At 39.8% G+C, this 17,466-nt stretch overlaps 1 protein-coding gene and 1 pseudogene across 11 annotated transcripts in view; one reads left to right on the top strand and one right to left on the bottom strand.

Annotated features, from left to right (window-relative positions):
* ANKS1B (ankyrin repeat and sterile alpha motif domain containing 1B) overlaps positions 1 to 17,466 on the top strand; it is a 1,154,742-nt gene that overhangs the window by 53,617 nt on the left and 1,083,659 nt on the right. The window lies entirely within an intron of this gene.
* Positions 44 to 678, bottom strand: LOC139176030 (thiosulfate sulfurtransferase/rhodanese-like domain-containing protein 2 pseudogene; annotated as a pseudogene).

The following is a 17,466-nucleotide window of genomic DNA, read 5'->3' as shown; positions in this document are numbered from 1 at the left end:
AACAAACTAGTAGTGGCTCTCCAGAGTCCCATGATGAGGATTCTCAATCACATCTGGGCTCCTTGAGAAAGAGGTGAAGCCTCTTTCTGGGCTTGCCTGTGAAGTGCAGGTGCTGACACAGAGCTGTCTGCCAGGCACAGACCCAGTCAGGATCCTTCAGGTCACAGTAGCGGTAATAAAGTAGCAAGTTCCCCTTCATCATTGCCCCCGGTCATTCATCAGCTCATCAGGGCTAAAGCAGCCTATATCAGGGAGCCAGGCAGACACTTCATGGTTATGGGTAAGGTCCTCTATGAAAAGGTTCCTTTTATCTGCAGACTCAAGACTCTTGGAGGTGCTCAGTGTCACAGCCAGCTGCTTTAAAGCAAGTGGTTTGGAAAACCTCATCAGCATGTTGTGTTGCCACATGTCTGTGGATGCTGATTGGGTCTGTTAGCAGTTGCTGATTCCACCATTTTTCTTTACATTTAAAAGGAGGTACTAGAACTTCTTTAGTTTTGACAAAGGGGCAAATGCCTTTTTCTTTGCAAATGAGTATTTCTTTTTGTAATGACATCTAACTGCTTTGAGTCTGCTACTGGGGTTGATAAGACCTGTGTCTTTCAAATCCAGGTCTGAAAACCTTAAAACACAGGCCTGCAGGTCATTTCCTTGGTCTGGTGGAGTGAAAGAAGGCATCTGGTTTGGTTTCATCAGTGGGCAGATTTCTTTCAGTTAACTATGTCCTCACTCTGGAAGTTAGGCCATTGACCTACCTCTTAATGGGCTGATCAACCTTGCCCCTTCAGGATACTCTTAAAGCTTAACATTGTGTCATCAAGCACAGGAGAAATATTTATAGAATCTAGCCCCAACATGACAAAGCAGGACAGAGAAGAGAGGATTTGGAGCTGAGATACAATAACTTGATAACTAGCACACCCCAGATCTAGTGTTTGTTTTGATTTTGGTGCTTAGGATTCCTGGACCGTGTGTAGATAGTATAAATTTAAAGCTGAAAGTCTTGAGGGTAGGTTATAGTCAAGAATTCTCAGGAAGACTTTTTTCATTTTTCCCAGAGCCCAGGCTGAAGCACATTTCTTTTCATCTTGTATGCTAATGTAAGGTATCAGCTTTCTACAGAGATTTGGATCTCATCTGGTCAAAGGCTGTAAAAACCCAATCCCATTGGTTACCTAACTGGAAAACCTTTCCAAGGTAAATTGCAGGTAAGCTCTTGAGCTTATTGCTCTGGTTTGCAGTTTCATTTTTTTTAGGGATTTCTTTCACATTCTCTTGAGCTCCTAACTACACTTTTCTATCCATACAGGGTTTTATTTATTTGCTTTGTCTTATTTCTGTGCCAGTGTAAGCCTTCCTTCAACCACTCTCCCATCCTTTGTCATCACCTTCAAAGACATCTATTTTAGGTGTTGAGGATACAACAAAAGAGACATATCCCAATGTTCTCATGGAGCTCATCTTTTAAAGGGGAAATAAAAATAGATAACATATTACTCTATTAGGTGATGATAAGTGTTATGAATAAGAGTGAGGTAGGATAAAGAAATAAAGTAATGAAGATGCTGTTTCATAGAGGTCAGGTTAGGCCTTGCTGATAGGATGTTGGTTGTTGTTTAGTCGCTCAGTTGTGTCCAGCTGTTTTGCAATCCCAGAGTATTGGTAGTGTAATGTCAAATTCTGTAAGTGTTAATTATACATTTGTATAATGAGCAGTTCATATTGATGTCCTAAGTAATGTTAACTCATAAACTGAGCTAAGAGATTGGATATTGCTTCAATAACTCAAATATTAATATGTTTTTAAAAGATAATGGGGAAATATCCTGAGGACAATTCCTTGAGTACTGTCAGTCTTTAATATCTCCTATTATAAATGTTGCCAGTGTTGAATAATAAATGATCTATAAGATAATACACTATGCAGTGTTTTGACATGCATTATAAACTCATCATCTTTTCCAGACTCTGTTGCTCCTCCTGTATTCACTGCCTCTGTTAATGGTGCATCACCATCCATCTTGTTGTTTATGCCATTAGTTTGCTGTTTCCCCATTCAGCATGCATTTAAGTACCTGCTTGTGTTATTAGATGCTGAGAATCAGAGCAGGTAAACTAGAATGAGGTAAGTGAGGTACTTGCCTTGGGTAGAAAATTTAACAGGATGTGAAAAAACCCTCGGTAATCATGCCTTGGGTAGAAAATTTAACAGGATGCAAAAAAACCCTTGGTAATCATGATAAATACTATTTTAATGCAATGTTTTAAAAAAATCAATGTATGCAAAAAATCCATAATGAAGGGATTCAGATATGTCGTTGTTTCCATTAAGTGATTCAGTCATTTCCAACTCTGTTGCGACCCTATGGACTGTAGCCCAGCCAGGCTCCTCTGTCCATGGGATTTTCTAGGCAAGAATACTGGAGTGGCTTGCCATTTCCTTCTCCAGGGGATCTTCCCAAGCCAGGGATCAAACTCTTGTCTCCATGTCTCCATGTCATTACAGGTGGGATTCTTTACTGCTGAGCCACTGGGAAGCCCAGATTCAGCTTTGCCATAACATAAGCCCAAAAGTGAGTGCCTCATTTTCCAAACCTAAGCTCTGCCTCTGCTGACCATGTAATGGGAATACGTCATAGTGTCTGCCCATAAAGAGTTTATCAGTAGGAGGGGAGAGATGTGACTAAAGTACAAAAACAAAAGTCCACTAAGGTAGAAATAAAATAGGGATTCAAAGAAGAAGTTTCTTCAAAGGGGATGTAGGGATTAGGAAAGAACCTGGGTTGTCCTAGACGTCTTTCTTCCTTGTGCTATGAGTTAAGTCGCTCAGTTGTGTCTGACTCTGCGACCCCATGGACTATAGCCCACCAGCCTCCTCTTCCTTGTTTTACCAAATTTTGACTTCCTTTCAAAAATCCCTTTTGAATATATCTTTTATTTTTCTCCAAACCCTCTCCTATTTAAAATCCTTTAATAATTATCAATCACCTTCGTTATAAAAGCCTAAAAGGTATCCAAAACATTTAATGATCTCAGCTTTACCTTTATCTTGGCATTCTCCCTGGATTCAGACTTATACTCTGTCTGGTTCTCCAAATGGCTTTGTGTGTGCCATTTCCTCTTCTTGGGAAGTCATTGCTTCTTTTCTCCTCACAACTAAATTCTGTTTATACTTTAGCACTCAGCACAGACATTGCCTTCCCAGGGGCTGTGGTTTACATGTATGTGTCTTTGGTGCCTAACACAGGCAGTTAATATTTGTAAATATCTAGATCGTCCTTGGTGAAAAAGAGTTCACACTTTTGTGCCCATGCACATAACTTCCATCCTGGCCACCATGTTTGCTCTATAAGCATCAACATGGTTAAGGACAGAGGCTGTCTGATAATAAGATGGATCATGTTTTCCACCAAGATGCTCATTTACACTTTGTGTCTACTCTGTGTACTCCTATAGCATCATCTGCATGCTTCTTTTACAGACCTCTTTGTGTCTGATTATCCATTATTGCTCCTTCCAGGCTCCTGATCAATTAGCAGAGTTATTAGCCATTGACCAGTAATTCATATATATCCTTACCTCAAACCACTTCTCTCTCATACAAAGATGATGAACCTCTGCCTGATGTTGGAATTTTCTTTCACTCCTGTCCTTTAGAATAGTGATACTCAGACTGACCATGTGAAGGACTTTTTGTTTTGAGTCATCATGATTGATCATTTTGTAAAATATAAAATCACACACTTGGTTTTTGCAATAATATAAAGTTATGACCAACCTATATAGCATATTGAAAAGCAGAGATATTACCTTGCCAATAAAGGTCCATCTAGTCAAGGCTATGGTTTTTCCTGTGGTCATGTATCAATGTGAGAGTTGGACTGTGAAGAAAGGTGAGCGCCGAAGAATTGATGCTTTTGAACTGTGGTGTTGGAGAAGACTCTTGAGAGTCCCTTGGACTGCAAGGAGATCCAACCAGTCCATTCTGAAGATCAGCCCTGGGATTTCTTTGGAAGGACTGATGTTAAAGCTGAAACTCCAGTACTTTGGCCACCTCATCTGAAGAGTTGACTCATTGAAAAAGACCCTGATGCTGGGAGGGATTGGGGACAGGAGGAGAAGGGGACAACGGAGGATGAGATGGCTGGATGGCATCACCGACTTGATGCACATGAGTCTGAGTGAACTCTGGGAGTTAGTGATGGACAGGGAGGCCTGGCGTGCTGCAATTCATGGGGTCACGAAGAGTCGGACACGACTGAGCAACTGAACTGAACTGAACTGAAAGTTGATATAAATGTTTTCAACTGTGTACTCTCACTGTTTATACTTGCATATATATAACTTGTTGTGGAATGATAAAAAACAGTTTGTGAGCTTGCTTTCATCTGTGGACCACATTTTAAGTAACACTGAAGTAGTTCATTCGTGCATGGGCTATAGTGTAATAGTGTATTTTTATCTTGTACCAACATATCAAATGGATCCATCTGTGAGCTGTATGTTTTCTGCAGCAGCCACTCTTTGAGAGTTGCATAATTTTTTTTTTTTTTTGGTGGTACATGGCTACATTGTTCCTTCTGATTTACTACCTGAAAGAGAGTAAAGGGTAAGTAATATCAGGGGCTTCCTTTGTCCCTTTCTATCATAATGGATCTTATTTCACAGGTCAAAGAACCAATGTTTGGGTTTTGGCTGCTGCTAAATATTTCCATCTCAATTATGTGTTCAAGGGCCAGATACATAACCAGATGGTGGGTCTGTAGACCCATTGGGCCAACTGTGAGATGGACTTGGACCTGGACTCCTTTTATTATCTGGACTATATATGCTTCCACTCTCACTGGGTGGCCATATAAGTATTTTGGGTACCCTGGTGTCAATGTTGGCTTAAAACCTATATCCAACAGTCCCTGGGTTGGATGAGTATTACTCTGTCACCATTGTTAAGCTACTCTGGTAAATTGCAGCACATCCCTTTGGAGAATGATTGGAGAAACATTGACTTTTTTTTTGCTCAAAAGGACTCGTCCTCCCCTTACATTGATGGGCTTTAGGTCTCTGAACTGGCTCAGATCTGGAAACTGCACATAAATCTTCTGCTCTTAAGTCCTTCATCTTTTTTGGCTATAAAAGTCAAGCAATAGTGTTATTTTCTACTAATTGTGGGTTGAATTGTGTCCCTTAAAAATTCGTATGTTGAAATACTAAACCCTAGTACTTCAGAATGTTTGAAAGTAAGGTCATAGAAGACAAAATTAGTTAAGATGAGGCCATATTGGAATAGATTAGGCCTCTAATGCAGCATGGTTGGCTCTTAAAAAAAGGAGAAATTTGGACATGGAAAACACATACAAGAGATTGCCACATGAAGATGAAGACAGAGATTAGAGTGATGCTTCTCCCAGCCAATGAGTGCTTAAGATTGCCAGCAAACCATTTGAAGACAGATGGAACAGATGCTCTCAGACTGCAGAAGAAACTGCCCTTACTGACACCTCAATCTTGGACTCTTGCCTGCACAATACATATCTGTTGTTTATGTCACTCAGTTTGTGGAACTTTGTTATGGAAGCCCTAGCAAATGAACATACTACCCATCTCTTTTGCCTCAACAAAGAAAAATGGCCTTGAAGGTCAAGGTTCTCTGGTTGCTGCTCTGACCTTACTGTCTTTTATGCCAAATACATTAATCTTGCTTCTAATGGTTAAACGCTACCTCTGGTGCCTTCTATTTTGGAATCCTCTAACTCACATTGACATCCCATCACTGTTTCGGAAACTCATTAAGGTTTTCTTGGTAGAAGTTATAGTCTGAATCACAGGAGAGTGCCTTTGTGTAAATACACTTTTTTCTCTTTGGTATTCTTCCCCCTGCCTCAGCTTAACACCCTCAACATACACTTCTATATGTGTGCCCAATTCTCAATAACACAGTCAGACAGGGTCAGAAGCTTTTTCGATGAATAAACTATTTCTTCCCATAGTAGAGACTGTGTTTCACAATTAGAGTGATTATGAATAAGATCTGACCAAACTTGTTGGTCTAGAGGTGATGAAGGGAGGCAGGGCAGATCTTGAGGAGGACTTCTTCCTCAAGTACTGCCTTTGCAAATCTCCAAGCATTTAGAGGCTGCTTTCCTTTATGAAAGGGAATGGAGTGGATCCTTTCAGCCCAGAGGCTTTGGCAGAATGAGTGGTCAATGTTCTTAACGAACCCAATATCACCATCCCGTGTTTCACTATCTGACTCTCTTCTTATCAGACTAAGGGAGGTCTGCTAAGGCTGTATGTTTAGTCTTCTTTGTAGCTCAGCTACTCAGTCAAATATTAGACCTTATTTTCAGTACAGTCTGCTTTATGGGCACAGGAGATAAGATTTACTTTAAATGCTGATTTTCATAGCATTCTGTTTTTTACAGCTTGTCCTGCATTTTGGTAGGTGTTTTACCCAAGCCTGCTGGTCCCATTCTTCAGAGCTTTTTAGAGCAGTTAACAAATACTAACTCCAGAATATTACAGTTATGATTGCCCCCATATCTTTCAAGTATTAAAGCTGTTGTGTAAGCTTGTACATTCTCCTTCCTCCTCTTCTACATTTCAGTCCACCTCAGGTAAGAATTTTAGTCATTCTGCTGCTGTGACATCATATGGGTTATCACCACTCATATAGCAATAGAAATTGGATCCCTGATACCAGCTGACCAGTAAGTGATACTATTCTAGAATCCCATTCTGAGAGTCTGTTTTTTAGTACCACTTCTATTACCAACAATCTTAATTAGGGTTTTCTTCAAAAGCAGACACTGAGGTTAAGGATTTAGGGGCAGGAAATGTATTTTCAAGGTGACCCCAGGAAGTCTAGGGAGGAAGTGGAGGAAAAGCTGTGGGTTCTGAAAGTGGGAAGCTGTCAGCATCAGTATGACTGTCCATAGCAATGGCAAGAGAACTCACAGATGAGTCAAGAGGATAGGGTGTGGGCATTAACAAGGTCTCTACGAAGAGTACAGATGTAAAACAAGAGCACGGAAACTAGTACACAGAATTAAGCACTTAATAAATTTAGGTATTATTTCTATTGGTGGTTAATCAAAAAACAAGTAGTTTTTACTTATTTTGTTTGATTTTGCAGTATGAACGGATTCACTTCAGGATACCTTTAATTAGTAAACTCCTAATGCATTTGAAGGGGGCCTCCCAGGTGGTTCAGTGGTACAAGAATTTCCTAAAGGAAATCAACCCTGAGTATTCATCAGAAGGACTGATGCTGAAACTCCAATATTTTGGCCACCTGATTCATTGGAAAAGACCCTGTTGCTGAGTAAGACTGAGATCAGGAGGAGAAGGGAGAGACAGAGGATGAGATGGTTGGAAGGCATCACTGACTCAATGGGCATGAATTTAAGCAAACTCCAGGAGTTGGTGAAGGACAGGGAAGCCTGGCATGGTGCAGTTCATTGGGTAGCAAGGAGTCAGACATGACAGCAACTGAACAAAAACAACATTTAAAAAAATTCTCTTTAATGTTTTTGTAAGAAAAAGTTAATAAATCCTGTGATATTCTAGTGAGTATTATTGAACTTCATAAGTAGATGTTATGCTTTCTTTCCAGTTACAGTTAATATTTTTACAACATCATCATAACAGTCACAAAGACATAAGGAAGAAAATAAAGAAGCCATTTCTTTGGGCAAGGTTGTGGTCAGACCACTCAGGATTTTAAGTAAGTGTTTTGTGAACACTCAGGATTTTAAGTAAGTAAGTGGATTTTTAAGGCAACAGGACCTCAAAAAATTTCTATTCCATTTTCTACATTTGCTTATGAAAGGATTGTAATTTGGCTAGTCTCATCAGTTTGTGTCATGACTCATATTGGAATTTGGGTCTCAGTTTTTGGTGCTGGGACTTTTTTTCCCACTCCATCAGATTTTGTGTACAAAAGTAATAAAATTGTACTGACAAACCTACTTGCAGGGCAGAAATAGAGACTCAGAACAGACTTATGGACACAGCAGGGGAGGGAGAGGGTGGGACAATATGAGAGAGTAGCACTGAAATATATGCATTACCATGTGTAAAATAGATAGCCAATGGGAAGTTGGGCTTCCCTTGTGGCTCAGCTAGTAAAGAATATGCCTGCAATGTGGGAGACTTGGGTTCAATCCCTGGGTTGGGAAGATCCCCTGGAGAAGCGAAAGGCTACCCACTCCAGTATTCTGGCAAGAGAACTTATATGCAGAGTACATCATGCAAAATGCTGGGCTGGATGAAGCAAAGCTGGAATCCAGATTACTGGGAGAAATGTCAATAACCTCAGATATGCAGACGACACCACCTTTATGGCAAAAAGTGAAGAAGAACTAAAGAGCCAATTGATGAAAGTGAAAGAAGAGAGTGAAAAAGTTGGCTTAAAACTCAGAAAACTAAGATCATGGCATCCAGTCCCATCACTTCATGGCAAATAGACGGGGAAACAATGGAAACAGTGAGAGACTTTATTTTTTGGGGCTCCAAAATCACTGCAGATGGTGACTGCAGCCATGAAATTAAAACACTTGCTCCTTGGAAGAAAAGCTGTTACCAAGCTAGACAGCATATTAAAAAGCATTACTTTACCAACAAAGGTCTCTCTAGTCAAAACTATGGTTTTTCCAGTAGTCTTGTATGGATGTGAGAGAGAGTTAGACTATAAAGAAAGCTGAGTGCCGAAGTATCGATGCTTTTAAACTGTGGTGTTGGAAAAGACTCTTGAGAGTCCCTTGGACTGCAAGGAGATCCAACCAGTCCATCCTAAAGGATATCAGTCCTGAATATTCATTGGAAGGACTGATGCTGAAGCTGAAACTCCAATACTTTGGTCACCTGATGTGAAAAGCTGACTCTTGGAAAAGACTCTGATGCTGGGAAAAATTGAAGGTGGGAGGAGAAGAGGATGACAGAGGATGAGATGATTGGATGGCATCACCGACTTGATGGACATGAATTTGAGTAGGCTCCAGGAGTTGGTGATGCTGGGAAGCCTGGCGTGCTGCAGTCCTTGTAGTCATAAAGAGTTGGACACGACTGTGCACCTGAACTGAACTGAATGAGAAGTTGCTGTATAGCACAGGGAGCTCAGCCTTGTGTTCTGTGACAACCTAGATGGGGGTGGGGGTGGGGGATAGGATGGGAGGAGGTGGGAAGGAGGCTCAAGAGGAAGGGGACATGTGTATACCTATGGCAGATTCATGGTGACGTATGGCAGAAACCAATGTAGCATTGTCAAACAATTTCCTTCAATTAAAAATAAATTCATTTTAAAAATAAATAGATCCCCCAAATTAAAAAAATAAAGAAAAATGGCTGGAAAAAAAGTAAGATTCTTTAGCTCAGTTGAGACTCAGTTACCTGTACAGGGTGAGGTTGGGGTGAGGTGGACATGTTGAAAAATGGTACCAATGAACCTATTTGCAGGGCAGGAATAGAGCTGTAGATATAGAGTGTAGACTTGTGGACACAGTGGGAGAAGGAGAGAGTGGGATGAATTGAGAGAGTAGCATTGACATATGAACTACCATGTGTTAAATAGATAGCTAGTAGTAGTTAAATAGATAGCTAGTAGACTCACATTGTTGTACAGCAGAAACTAACACAACATTATAAGTTAATTATCCTCCACATTAAAAAAAAAATAGAAGAGAATCAAGATAGAGAAACAGCAAAGAACACCATTTTAAAGTGCTGTCTCTTTCTGTTCAACATGTCTTGGGAAGAGAAAAGTGTCCTCTCCTGCTGATGGTTATCAGTTCAGTTCAGTTCAGTCGCTCAGTCATGTCCGACTTTTCGTGACCCCATGAATCGCAGCATTCCAGGCCTCCCTGTCCATCACCAACTCCCGGAGTTCACTCAGACTCATGTCCATCGAGTCAGTGATGCCATCCAGCCATCTCATCCTCTGTCGTCCCCTTCTCCTCCTGCCCCCAACCCCTCCCAGCATCAGAGTCTTTTCCAATGAGTCAGCTCTTCTCATGAGGTGGCCAAAGTACTGGAGTTTCAGCTTTAGCATCATTCCTTCCAAAGAAATCCCAGGACTGATCTCCTTCAGAATGGACTGGTTGGATCTCCTTGCAGTCCAAGGGACTCTCAAGAGTCTTCTCCAACACCACAGTTCAAAAGCATCAATTCTTCGGCGCTCAGCCTTCTTCACAGTCCAACTCTCACATCCATACATGACCACAGGAAAAACCATAGCCTTGACTAGACGGACCTTTGTTGGCAAAGTAATGTCTCTGCTTTTGAATATGCTATCTAGGTTGGTCATAACTTTCCTTCCAAGGAGTAAGCGTCTTTTAATTTCATGGCTTCAGTCACCATCTGCAGTGATTTTGGAGCCCCCCAAAATAAAGTCTGACACTGTTTCCACTGTTTCCCCATCTATTTCCCATGAAGTGATGGGACCGGATGCCATGATCTTCGTTTTCTGAATGTTGAGCTTTAAGCCAACTTTTTCACTCTCCACTTTCACTTTTCATCAAGAGGCTTTTGAGTTCCTCCTCACTTTCTGCCATAAGGGTGGTGTCATCTGCATATCTGCGGTTATTGATATTTCTCCTGGCAATCTTGATTCCAGCTTGTGCTTCTTCCAGCCCAGCGTTTCTCATGATCTACTCTGCATAAAAGTTAAATAAGCAGGGTGACAATATACAGCCTTGACGTACTCCTTTTCCTATTTGGAAGCAGTCTGTTGTTCGATGTCCAGTTCCCACTGTTGCTTCCTGACCTGCATACAGATTTCTCAAGAGGCAGATCAGGTGGTCTGGTATTCCCATCTCTTGAAGAATGTACCGAATGTTACTTACAAAGAGCTTGTTACATTTCTCTGTCAAACAACTGGAACAGCAAATGACAAAATATAGAGAACACAAATGGTTTGGTATTGTTTCTCTTAATTGTTGAAAATTCTATCATAGTGCTGCCATCACTGGTCTTACCATACTTTTAGATATTACTCATTTCGAGTTTTTGACATTTGCAGCTCCTGAGAATAACCATGGCATGTTTAGAGAACAGCAAATACTTTTGATTTCTGTAGCACAGGCAGCATGGGGCTAGGAAGTGGAAATAGAGCCTTTGGGGAGGGGAATGGCAGCCTGGGGAGGTGGGAGCAGCAGCAAGCCTAGGGAAAATGTTATGCCTAAGGGAAATTAAATACACAACTGATGGTGCTTAAAAAAAGCCATCAGTGACTGCCTCTGACAAGTTCAGGTGCTCATTATTTAGCTTAGCATAGAAGACCCACCATAAATCCCACTCCTGTAAACCTTCTGTTGTAGTCATAATCACGTATTCTGTTCCTTAAACACTCCTTCCTTTTTCTTGTTTTTTTTTTTTTTTAATACGTGTTCTTATGCTGAATCCTTGCCTGGATACTTAACTCTGCCCTTCAGTCTGTATTCTGAAGCTCTGACTTCAGGCCATATTAGCATCGTTCCCTGTGCTCCATAGCACCTTATGGATATCTTGTTATAATAAAGCACATTCTCTTGTGGTTATTGTTTCCATGTCTTTCCTACCCCACCCCCAGACATTACTTTCCTGAAGGGCAGGGGCTGTGTTTTATTTATCATTACATTTTGTGCTCTTGGCACTGTTCGTGGCCTGCAATAAATATTGGATGGAAGGCAGAGAGAGAATAATATTAAGTGTGTGAAGGAGAAAGTGCAAAAATAAAATGTGTTGTTTTAAAAACAATTGCCATGTTTTTTTCATTGGGTATTTGATTCCAGTACTCTTTAACAATGTAAAGAAATATAATTCTACAGATGTTGTTAATTAACTGTAAGACTACAGAGTTGTGAATATGTATGTCAGTCTGTCCCAGAGGGAAAGAAGATGAGATGAATAAGGTCAGTTCTTTGAATCCATTGGCAAAAAAAAAAAAAAAAAAAAAAAAAAATCTACCCAGCTGATAATGAGTTGTATTAGATATGAAGCAAATAATTATCATTTGTAATTCTAGCCAGCCCTCCCATGAAAAACATCTTAGGCACAGTTTTCTGCTTATTGTGCATTACCTACATGGAAAGTTTTTGTCTGGGCAAAAGTCACAAAGAGGGTAATGTGGTATTAGAGTGAATTTTTAGTAACAGAAAGGTTTAGTGATAAGAGAACATAGTGGTACTCATAACTAGATTATTCACTCGAGTTCCTTTCCCTGTCTTTGCCATCCTGTTTTTCCTCATTTCTAACTTCCTGCGTTGACATGCTTTTCAAGATTGAGAACCAGACTTGGTTCTTCCCAGTCTGCAAACATCTGTTTCGAATTGTTCCTTCCACGTTTCAGTCAGTGGTCCTCAAACTTGAGTATATGCCATAATCCTAAAATACTTGATAAAAAATATAGATGCCTGGACTATTCCTAAGGATTTCTGAGTGTGGTCATAACACTCACAGTTTTTAACATGCTACATAATTTGAAGCATTATGATTTGGATCTTTTCTGTTTAATGTATCCCCGAGATCAAGACATCTCTATATATAGATATATCACCTCTTCAAGATTCAGCTATTCCTGGATTGTTGTAACATCCATCAGAAGGTGGATACCTAGACAGTACTTATTAAGGCCTGAGTTTTATCTCCTCACACATTTGTATGTTGAAGTCCTAACCCAAAGTATCTCAGAACATAACTATATTTGGAGATAGGATCTTTAAAGTGATAATTACATTAAAATTAGGTCATTAGGATGGGCTCTTATCCAATATAACTGGACTAGTATCCTTATAAAAATAGACTAAAACATTGATGTGCACAGAGGGACGACCATGTGAAGACATAAGAGGGAAGCAGTCATCTGCAACACAGGGAGAGAGGCCTCAGAAGAAAACAAACCTATTCAAACCTTGATCTCAGACTTCTGCTCTCCAGAATAATGAGGAAATAAATTTTTGTTGTTTAAACCACCCAGTCAGTGACACTCTACTCTTATGGTAGACCTAGTGAACTAACACAGTGTTAATCCTTGTATGTCTTGCATGTACAAGGCACCGTACAAGCACTTTATTGAACCTTCTAGAATGTTGCTAGCTCGTGTGTGTGTGTGTGTGTGTGTGTGTGTGGGTGTGGGTATGTGTGTGTAGGGAAAGAAGGATGGAAGAGCCATTCATGAATGTTATGTCCTCTTCCCTGCTGCCCATAGACATTAGAATTCCTTTCCTATTATTTTCTCTTTTTAAATTTAAATTTATTTATTTATTTTCCTTTGTTAATTTCTATTTTTTAATTTTACAATATTGTATTGGTTTTGCCATGCATCAACATGAATCTGCCACGGGTGTACACGTGCTCTCCATCCTGAACCCCCCTCCCACCTCCCTCCCCGTACCATCCCTCTGGGTCATCCCAGTGCACCAGCCCCAAGCATCCTGTATCCTGCATCAAACCTGGACTGACGATTCATTTCTTATATGATATTATACATGTTTCAATGCCATCCTCCCAAATCTCCCACCCTCTCCCTCTCCCACAGAGTCCAAAAGACTGTTCTATACATCTGTGTCTCTTTTGCTATCTCGCATACAGGGTTATCGTTACCATCTTTCTAAATTCCATATATATGCATTAGTATACTGTATTGGTGTTTTTCTTTCTGGCTTCCTTCACTCTGTATAATAGGCTCCAGTTTCATCCACCTCATTAGAACTGATTCAAATGTATTTTTAATGGCTGAGTAATACTCCATTGTGTATATATACCACAGCTTTCTTATCCATTCATCTGCTGACGGACATCTAGGTTGCTTCCATGTCCTGACTATTATAAACAGTGTTGCAATGAACATTGGGGTACACGTGTCTCTTTCAATTCTGGTTTCCTCTGTGTTTATGCCCAGCAGTGGGATTACTGGGTCATAAGGCAGTTCTATTTTGTTTATAAAGGAGTCTCCACACTGTTCTCCATAGTGGCTGTACTAGTTTGCATTCCCACCAACAGTGTAAGAGGGTTCCCTTTTCTCCACACCCTCTCCAGCATTTATTGCTTGTAGACTTTTGGATTGCAGCCATCCTGACTGGCATGAGTTGGTACCTCATTGTGCTTTTGATTTGCGTTTCTCTGATAATGAGTGACGTCGAGCATCTTTTCATGTGTTTGTTAGCCATCTGTATGTCTTCTTTGGAGAAATGTCAAAGACTCCACCAGAAAATTCCTAGAGCTAATCAATGAATATAGTAAAGTTGCAGGATATAAAATCAACACACAGAAATCCCTTGCATTCCTATACACTAATAATGAGAAAATAGAGAAATTAAGGAAACAATTCCATTCACCATTGCAATGAAAAGAATATAATACCTAGGAATATATCTACCTAAAGAAACTAAAGACCTATATATAGAAAACTATAAAACACTGGTGAAAGAAATCAAAGAGGACACTAATAGATGGAGAAATATACCATGTTCATGGATCAGAAGAATCAATATAGTGAAAATGAGTTTACTACCCAAAGCAATCTATAGATTCAATGCAATCCATATCAAGCTACCAATGGTGTTTTTCACAGAGCTAGAACAAATAATTTCGCAGTTTGTTTGGAAATACAAAAAACCTCGAATAGCAAAAGCAATCTTGAGAAAGAAGAATGGAATTGGAGGAATCAACCTGCCTGACTTCAGGCTCTACTACAAAGCCACAGTCATCAAGACAGTATGGTACTGGCACAAAGACAGAAATATAGATCAATGGAACAGAATAGAAAGCCCAGAGATAAACCCACGCACCTACGGACACCTTATCTTTGACAAAGGAGGCAAGAATATACAATGGAGAAAAGACAATCTCTTTAACAAGTGGTGCTGGGAAAACTGGTCAACCACTTGTAAAAGAATGAAACTAGAACACTTTCTAACACCATGCTGCTGCTGCTGCTGCTGCTAAGTTGCTTCAGTCGTGTCCAACTCTGTGCCCACCAGGCACAGACGACAGCCCACAGACGACAGCCCACCAGGCTCCCCCGTCCCTGGGATTCTCCAGGCAAGAACACTGGAATGGGTTGCCATTTCCTTCTCCAGTGCATGAAGGTGAAAAGAGAAAGTGAAGTCACTCTAACACCATAAACCAAAATAAACTCAAAATGTATTAAAGATCTAAACATAAGACCAGAAACTATAAAACTGCTAGAGGAGAACATAGGCAAAACACTCTCCGACATAAACCACAGCAGGATCCTCTATGACCCACCTCCCAGAATATTGGAAATAAAAGCAAAAATAAACAAATGGGACCTAATTAAAATTAAAAGCTTCTGCACAACAAAGGAAACTATAAGCAAGGTGAAAAAACAGCCTTCAGAATGGGAGAAAATAATAGCAAATGAAGCAACTGACAAACAACCAATCTCAAAAACATACAAGCAACTCCTGCAGCTCAATTCCAGAAAAATAAATGACCCAATCAAAAACTGGGCCAAAGAACTAAATAAACATTTCTCCAAAGAAGACATACAGATGGCTAACCTTTACTATTATTTTCATTCAGCAGGAATCAGGTGGCATTATTAATGTTTCTTAATTGGACAAACTTCTGCTTGCTTTTATGGCTGTGTGAAGTCAAACAAAATTGTCTGACTATAAATGACATTTAGGTACTACATGGCACTTAATGTAGTCACAGGGACCCCTTTTCACGTGACTATAGTCAGAACACTGCCAGAATTTTTTATCCAATTTAAATTCACAGTGTGTTCATTGTAATTAGAACAGAAAGAAGGGGAAATAGGCCATAATGTTAGTACTTTGTTATTGTCTTCCACTACTCCTTTGGACTATTTTTGAAGCCATATTGGAAATATAGTTGTCATATTAAAAGTGTAGTTTCAGTTTTTATTTTTATTCAATAAATACTTACTGTGTAACTAAAATATACCCATTACTATGTTAGAAATGAACCATTAAAAGGCGAAAAGAGCATGGTTTGCCATCCTAAAGAAGCAGGAACTTCAATATATACAACAGAGGAAATAAATGCATCTATAGAATAAAGGGTAAGTAAGGGGGAAATGACTGATTCAATTGGAACCAACTTCATAGTTCTGAATCTGTATAAAATTACTAAAATTACCAGGAGAGCATTTAAAATATAGAATGCCAGATTCTACATCTGATCAGCTGATTAAGAGTTTTCATGTATAGCCCACTTGATTCTGTGTTTACAAAATCTCACTTATGGTCGCTTGTGCTCAACCAAGGGTAGAATATAGCAGTCTGGTGGATCTTAACTGTAGTGCATGTAAAGTGGAAGTTGGCATGAAGTAGGAAGGCAAGTGATGGTCCATGTGCTAAGGTTTGCTGAATCAATTTTCAGAGCACAATATACTCTATGTGTAATTTAAAAAATGTTAGTGTCTCAAGATGTAAATGGAATAAATGAAGTAACATTTAAAAAAATTATCAAAGTATCATTGATTTACACTTCTGTGTTAATTTCTACTGTAATGATACTACATAGAAAATTCTTTATGCCACTGGAAAACTGTTAGTGCCAATCAATGAATTTAGTAAAGTAAAATCTCTTGCATTCCTGTACACTAATAATGAAAGATCAGAAAGAGAGATTAAGGAAACAGCATCATTCCATTGCAACAAAAAGACTAAAATACATAGGAATAAACATACCTAAGGAAGCAGAAGACCTATACTGAGGAAACTGTAAGATGATAATGATAGAAATCAAAGATGACACAAACAGATGGAGAAATGCCCCATGTTCTTGTATGGAGGGTTCAATATTGTGAAAATGACTATACTACCCAAAGCAATCTACAGATTCAATGCAATCTCTGTCAAATTACCAATGACATATTTTCACGGGATTAGAACAAAAATTTTTACAATTTGTTTGGAAACACAATTCTGAATAACCAAGGCAATCTTGAAGGGGGAAAAAGAAGCTGGAGGAGTCAGGCCTCCTGACTTCAGACTATACTACAAAGCTACAGGAATCAAGACAATGTGGTACTCATGCAAAAACAGAAATATAAATCAGTGGAACAGGATAGAAACCCTCGAGATAAACCCATACACCTATGGTCATCTAGGATAAATTCAGTTCAGTTGCTCAGTCATGTCTGACTCTTTGCAGCCCCATGAACCACAGCACGCCAGGCTTCCCTGTCCATCACCAACTCCCAGAGTTTACCCAAACTCATGTCCATTGAGTCAGTAATACCATCTAACCATCTCATCCTCTGTTGTCCTCTTCTCATCCTGCCCTCAATCTTTCCAAGCATCAGGGTCTTTTCAAATGAGTCTGCTCTTAGCATCAGGTGGCCAAAGTATTGGAGTTTCAGCTTCAACATCACTCGTTCCAGTGAACAGCCAGGACTGATTTCCTTTAGAATGGACTGGTTGGATCTCCTTGCAGTCCAAGGGACTCTCAAGAGTCTTCTCTAACACCACAGTTCAAAAGCATCATTTCTTCTGTGCT

The sequence above is a fragment of the Bos indicus genome, chromosome 5 (assembly GCF_029378745.1).
Source record: "Bos indicus isolate NIAB-ARS_2022 breed Sahiwal x Tharparkar chromosome 5, NIAB-ARS_B.indTharparkar_mat_pri_1.0, whole genome shotgun sequence".
Lineage (NCBI taxonomy): Eukaryota > Metazoa > Chordata > Mammalia > Artiodactyla > Bovidae > Bos > Bos indicus.
Note: the sequence above shows the minus strand (reverse complement) of the source record. Positions and strands in the feature narration are given on the sequence as shown.